Genomic DNA, 7,172 nt, shown 5'->3' with positions numbered 1-7,172 from the left:
GTGTTTTTAGGGTTATTAACAAAGTTTGTGTACTCAGACCAGTAATATTTGGGGTCACAAGTCTTTGCCATGGATATTTTGTGGGTCAGAAGATAAAAAAGTTTGGGAACCACTGGTCTAAGGCTCAAAGGCGTCCGTGTTAGTAATAGAAGTGGACAACCTTTGGTTCCGCCCTCAGGCTTAAGATGAGTCAAGAAAAGAAGAAAGATAAGAGCTTTGCCAGCCAGGCGCCAACCAAGGTTAAATTCTGTGGTTGTTCACAACAGAATATGATGTTTTCTTTTCAACTTTTCTTCTGGTAGACTCTAAGAGAAATCACTGCAAAACATTTAAGATGATTAATTAACATTTCTGTTTAAGTAATCAGTCTGAACCATTTGTTGGTCCAGATAAATGAAAGATTTTCTCAAGAAAAACCCAAAATTATATTACTGTGTTCCCAGTAAAATAAAAACAGTGATTTATACAAAAACAATGAAAACATGGTAATGATTTTGTCTGTGATTTTTTAATACCATTAATTAATCTTTTAGGCACGATAAAAGAGTAGAAGTGATTCCACTTCCTTTGTGACAGTCATATGATTTAACAAATGCATAAACATTCTTAGTTAAACAACAAATGAATCACGAACAGAAAAGATTGTTCTGTCCATTATCTGATAAGAGAACTGAGAAATTCTCCTAGGCTGAAATGACCTGTCATGGCCTAAATAGAATTCAGTTTGTGACAGAGTTCCTGCCTTCTCGTCAGGCCTGTCCGAGGCCTGCTTCGAGGCAGTAAATCTTGTTTCTTCACTCGAGGTGACCCCTACACTTTTGTCAATTAATGTTAAAAAACTGTGTGCATGTATTTTTCCTCACCCAGGAGACATTTCAATAWAACAAATCAACTCACTTTTTTAAACAAACCCCTTGATATTGTCACTACCTACAAATATCTTGGAATTACTTTGGATTCTCATATGACTTATCGTGATCATGTACAAGTCTTAACCACTAAGTTGAAACAGAAATTATATGTTTATTCAAAAATTAGATCCAATCTGACATCTTCTGTTTCAAATATCTATCTTCATGCTATCGTACTCTCAACCATGTCGTATTGTTTACCTGTTTGGTCTCTTACAACAAATGAAATCTTAGAACCCATAGTTAGGCTCTACAACAGGGCCTACAAAATTCATAAAAAATAAAACTTCCTGGTTGGACTCATCACTGTACAGTTCTTTCATTGTCTGATGCCTTGACTTTTCAGAATTGTTTTGTGTAGTGGTATTAATTTATATTTTCAGATCTTCCAACGTGCCAATTATGGAACTCTCTGTGCATTGTTGCCCAAATCAAATTCTGGAAGTGGTCATTCAACTAGATCTGTTACAAAAGGACAACTGANAGATTCATCATTTACGAAAACAGAAATAAAAAAAAAGGTATTGCAAAAGACGAGTTGTTTCCTTTACAAAGTCCCTGTTTAACTCACCCATAACAGGTAAGCTATTCTGGCTCCAAGTTAAAAGACAGGGCGGGAAAAACAGAGAAGAAATGAACTTGAAACAATCCCCCCAGCATCACATCTCCAGTTTTATGCATCCCATTTAGATGAAACTTTCCCTGCAACAGACAGGAGCTGGAATTCAGAGAGGAGGATGCAGCAGAAGAAACATACCAGTGCAACAGTAAGAAGAAGCATTTGAGTTTAAAGGGCTGCATGACAATCATGTGGTTGACCCCTGTGCTGAGCCCAGCCAGTATTTTTTTCACTTTCCCGTCTCTTTTTATGGACTTGCCATTGCCCACAGTTGACAGTGAGGGAGGAGCAATAATGGTTTTGCTCATGTTTGAGTGTGGGTGTACCATTAGGAATGACTCATGAACTATCAACCAGATTTTAATCAAACTCTCAGAAATTAATCATTGGAACTACATCAGCAATGAATTAACCTTTTGGAGTCAACCCAATCCAAGATGGATGCTACAGCGATACTTCAGTAATTTTACAGATAATGAGGTAAACGTTGGCGTGGTAGTAGCTGACAGTCCTTCAGAACACAAACTCCAAGCTCTAACAAATCCTATAAAACCATGCAAGATGACACAATATTGTAAAGTAATCTGCACAATGTTATTTTTAAATGGACTACAATGTTATTTCTCCACACGAGACGACCTCGGTCTACATGAAAGCCAAACAGGTGACACATCTCTTCAAGGAATGCTTGGTCTTTAAAATCTTATTTGTTCACAAACCAACTTACAAAAAAGAAGAAGAAAAAGAAGAATAAGAACCTTGAGAAATTTCAGCTTCAAAACCACAAAACAACAGAAGCAGATTAACAACATTAAAATTTGCTAACTGAATATTTAAATATTGCTAATGAGAAKATTAAACAAGGCCACYATGATYYCAATTATATAATTGTTCTCCKRTTATYATTAATGTTTTGATCCSTGGTAGCGYATATGGTTATAATACACTACAAGCAAGTATTTTTTAATAAAGTCTAAAGATTATAAATAGATCCCCCATATTTTTAACATTACATTAATTTTGGCACCTACTGTTCTATTATGCTATGACTACTNTAAAGTCCATTTCAAAACTACAGCCCTTTAAGAAGAATCTTGTCTGCCATCTGCTGGACACTTTTTGTTGTGCTCATTTTCAGACGTCCTATTTTGCAAATGCTGCCTTCCTGAAATTTGGTATGCTTGTTTGTCTTTGTGTCTATGGTGTATAATGACGTGATTGTGATGCTCTATTTCTGAGTGTTTTATGTGCTGCAGAATAGGAACCTGCTGTAAAACAGCAATTATGCTGAGTCAGGCTTGATTTTTAGTAATCTTTTCCTGTTTAATCAATAAATCAAATCAAATCAAGAAGGTTGTAGAGTAGCATTTAAAAGGGAGACCTGTGTAAAGCAACCCATTTTAATTCCACCTGCTTTTCTTATTCACACAGTGACCTTGAGCAAATGTTGTGCAGAAGAAACCATGATTCTTCGGTGGTTTAATGCAGGAGAAATAGCTTCCACAAAATCTAAATTTGACTTTGAGACACATAACCTGATTTACATATAAAAACTAAATAATGAGGGATGGGCAAGATGGCGGAGGAGTGAGACATGTGTCGCTTGGGTCCCGCTCTGACTTGTTCAGCTTGTGGTTCTATACTAAATGTCCTTGCGGTTTTAAATATTTGGTCCGTCCGGACTCGACCCCTGAGTGATTCTTGCCTGGAAGAGTAGAAGAATGGCGACAAACTCGAGAAAAGGCAAACATTCTAGCTCTGCGACTGTTAGGCTTGACGCGGACTCGGAGCTAACTGCAGCTAAAGCTAAAGCTGGACCTTCAGCACCCTCCTCTCCCTCCCGCAGTGAGGCGGACACACTCTCCTTGATGTCGGACGTTCTTGTCGCTATAAAAACCGATCTCTCAGCTGTGATCAAATCRGAAATAAAAGCGGCTTTGGCTGAAGAGTTTACTCTTATTAAAGGAGAGCTACATGCGGTGAGAGCGGAGGTGGCTAACGGCATGATGCTACTGCTCGCAGATCTGGACCATGTTAAGCAAAGCGTTAAAGAAGTGGAGGATGGTTTGTCAAACTGGTCTGATGAGGTTGTTTCTCTGCGCACCACCGTGTTGGAACTGCAAGAAGAAGTTGATGGGCTCAAAAAGAAGTGTGACGATATGGAAGGGCACATGAGAAGGTGCAATGTGCGTATTATTGGAGTTCCTGAAACGCCGGAGTCCAGCTCCACTACAGCGGTGGCTAAACTGCTAGCAGAGGTTCTACAGATGGATAAAGAGCCACTGATGGACCGAGCCCATCACTCTCCAGGTGAAAACAGGTCAAGCGGGAAGCCGCGGGTCATTGTTGCTAAGCTGCACTATTATCAAGAATGTGTGGAAATARTYCYTCGAGCTCGGAGTCGTGGTCCTCTTCGTTTTAAAGAGTCATAGATCATCATAACATCTGACTACACGGCAGCTGTGGCCAAAGCTCGAGCGGCGTTTACGGAGGTGAGGAGGCTCCTTCGCAACCAACGTGATGTTCGCAATGGCATGCTTTTTCCTGCACGGCTCTGCATCTCTCATGGGGAGGAAAACAAGGAATTCCTGGATGTCAATAAAGCAATGGACTATGTTAAAAAGAGGATCATCTCAGCGACGAACAACGAGGACCGGCGTTGACCGCAGGTCCAACCCTCATCGATCCATTATGACTGTCAGGTTGTAATGAACCTTTTAACTTTATGTCCCGCATTATGTCTTGATTTAATTTTAGACATTATTCTCAGGGACAATATTCCTGTTTTTGTTCTATGAACGAGAGTTTCGCAGGGGGTCTATCCGGATCTTGGTTAGTGATTTATTTATCAGTGCTGCAAGGAGCATAAACAGTAATAATACTTTAAAGTAAGGGAACCCCTTTTTTATTTTTGTTATTGTTATTAGTTGTGGCGGGAATCCAGACAGGGAGTTTAGCCCCCCGGTATAAGCACAAATGTGTGGATTTTTTTGTTTGTTGGGTTCTACGTGTTATTTTTTTTAGGAAAAAGGGGTGGGACTATACCAGATCTATTTGTTTTAAGAATGTCTTTTTCAGGTTTTTTTTGTGTGATGGTTTGTGGATATTGTACTACAGTCCGACTGACCATACATGAGCAGTTCTAATATTABCAGGTTCATCAACAGTCACCCAGTTAATTGTGTGAGTTGGAATGTGAAATCGTTCAATGGTCCAGTGAAATTTAGGAAAGCTATGACACATTTAAGACAACTTGATGCTAATATTACTTTTTTGCAGGAGACCCATTTACGTAAGGCAGACAGTGCAAATCTAAGCAGGCGCTGGTCTGGTCAGGTGTTTCAGTCTAATTTCCAATCTAAATCGAGAGGGGTGGCCATCTTAGTTAGTAAACNTAATTAAAAAATGTCCACCAGATGGTAGCAGACACCAATATATTTGTGCTAATAAATGTTTCTTATCCATGACTGAAAACCCTAATGATTTTATTTTTTAATCTCTGTTCTAAGGGCTTCACAGATAAAAAATAAATAAAAAAATACCCTAAAATTTAACCAGTTTCAAGTAATTTAACAGGTTTTTATGGCAAAGAGTAACTGTAAAGTCCTGATAACCTTTGCTGACAAGCCCCACTGTATGACCTCAGGTGTGCATGAAAAGAAAAAAAAACATTTATAAAAATATTTAACAGCTAGTGACACAAGCTTGAAACTGAATATAAGTTTTTTCAGCCCACAAAGTAGAACAAAACCTGAGTGATTCTTGTGTTTATTTGTGCCTGTTAAATTCAAATAGCACCATTCTTTATCGGTTGCATTATTTCCACTTAAAAAAATATAATAGAGCAGTAAATACACGCAATAAAAAATTGAAGGCCTGAATGAAAAAACTTTTAAGCTGTTTTATTTGAGGGACAAAAGACTGCAGTACTTTTAAATCTTAAAATACTTACAGCATTTTCTATGTATTAGGCTCCAAAATATTTTCAAATCAGTACAGTGACACAAGAATTACAGATTACCAGACAATACAAGATATGCTCTTTTAAATAAAATCTCATTTTAGTCACTGTACTGATTGGATCAAATAGATTGGAGAACTAAAAAAGTTTATATTATCAAAATAATTTGAGTGAGTATTCATTGACAGTTACAAACTAACCTCCAATATGATATTTTCAACCAACATGAGAGCTGTTTTATTACTGAAAATGAATAAATTGTGCTTTGATGATTGTATTTCCTTGTCTTAGACACAACAGACACAACAAAGTTAAAATAATAAATGTTAATTTTTTTTTCATTGGTGCATACAATATTGTGAATGCTTGAGTGGTTATTGTTTTCTGATCTGGATAAGTGTCACTGACTTATTTTGTTCTTTTCTTTTCTTTCTTTTCTTTTCTTTCCTTTTACTAATCATTAGTATCCTTGGTGCTTCGGCCCATGATGGCTTTCTTTGTATTTCTCTCAGGTCTCAACAGGATTAAGTAACATTTAGGTCCAAACAGCGCCGCCAAGAGGCCAACACGAAGCTAGGATGGCAAACACCTCCACTGCATCTGCATATTTTCCTGGTGAGCTGATGTAAGCAGGAACAAAGGCCACCCACACAGCACAGAAGATCAACATGCTGAATGTGATGAGTTTGGCCTCACTGAAGTTGTCTGGAAGATTCCTGGCCAGAAATGCAATCAGAAAACTGAGGATGGCCAGTAAGCCGATGTAACCCAGTAATACTGAAAACCCAACAGTGGAGCCAATAACACACTCATTAACTATCTTGTCATTGTGGTACTGAGTGTTTTTACATGGAGCAGATCACTGCCTGGACAGAGGTGAGAACTAAAACTGTTCCTCTCTGTTGGGAAACACCAAACCTCTTGAGACTAGCTCCACCTCCTGGTTTGAAGGCTTTGAACACAGCCAGAACCACCATGGTTTTGACCAGGATGGAGGAGACACAAAGTACAAAACTGATGTCAAATGCTGCGTGTCTCAGTTGGCATGTCCACAGTCGGGGTCGCCCAATGAACACCAGCGAACACAGGAAACACAACTTTAGAGACAACAGCAGCTGGAAGCTCAGTTCTGAATTGTTGGCCCTCACTATAGGTGTGCTGCGATGATGGACGAAGATCCCCAGAACAACTGCACAGATAAATGTTCCCATTAATGAGGCGATTGTCAAACAGATACCCAGAGGTGCCTGATAGGACAGGAACTCAGTTTTCTTAGGAACACAGAGGTCACGCTGGGGGCTGGACCAGAAGTCCTCTGGACAACTGAAGTACTCCAAGGAGTCTGAGGGGAAAAGGGAGGAAGTATGATGTAATAATAAAATTGTTGAATATTAAAAAAACACCAAAACATTTGAACTTTACTTGTTTTGTTGCTGATCTTTCCTTCAGAAAAAGCAACACAGTCATAACAACACTCAGGTTCCCCCCTTCCTTCTCACCAGGCGGGTACCTGAAGGACAGTTCTCGTTGCACACTGAGCGTGGCGGCTGTAGAAAGTAGGAAAAGTGTAATTCTGTGCTCTATTTATTTTACACGCCCAGTATCCATCCATACATCCATCCATTTTCTTCTACCTATCCGGGGTTGGGTCGCGGGGGCAGCAGCTTCAGAAGGGAGGCCC

The 7,172-nt window shown here is 39.1% G+C and overlaps 1 pseudogene; it reads right to left on the bottom strand.

Moving 5' to 3' along the window:
- Nucleotides 1–5,936: 5,936 nt before the first annotated feature.
- The window catches only part of LOC106525192 (vomeronasal type-2 receptor 26-like), a 24,981-nt pseudogene continuing 23,745 nt past the window's right edge, over nt 5,937–7,172 (bottom strand).

Source organism: Austrofundulus limnaeus, unplaced genomic scaffold (genome assembly GCF_001266775.1).
Source record: "Austrofundulus limnaeus strain Quisiro unplaced genomic scaffold, Austrofundulus_limnaeus-1.0 Scaffold216, whole genome shotgun sequence".
Lineage (NCBI taxonomy): Eukaryota > Metazoa > Chordata > Actinopteri > Cyprinodontiformes > Rivulidae > Austrofundulus > Austrofundulus limnaeus.
This window is presented reverse-complemented; position numbering and strand designations above follow the sequence as displayed.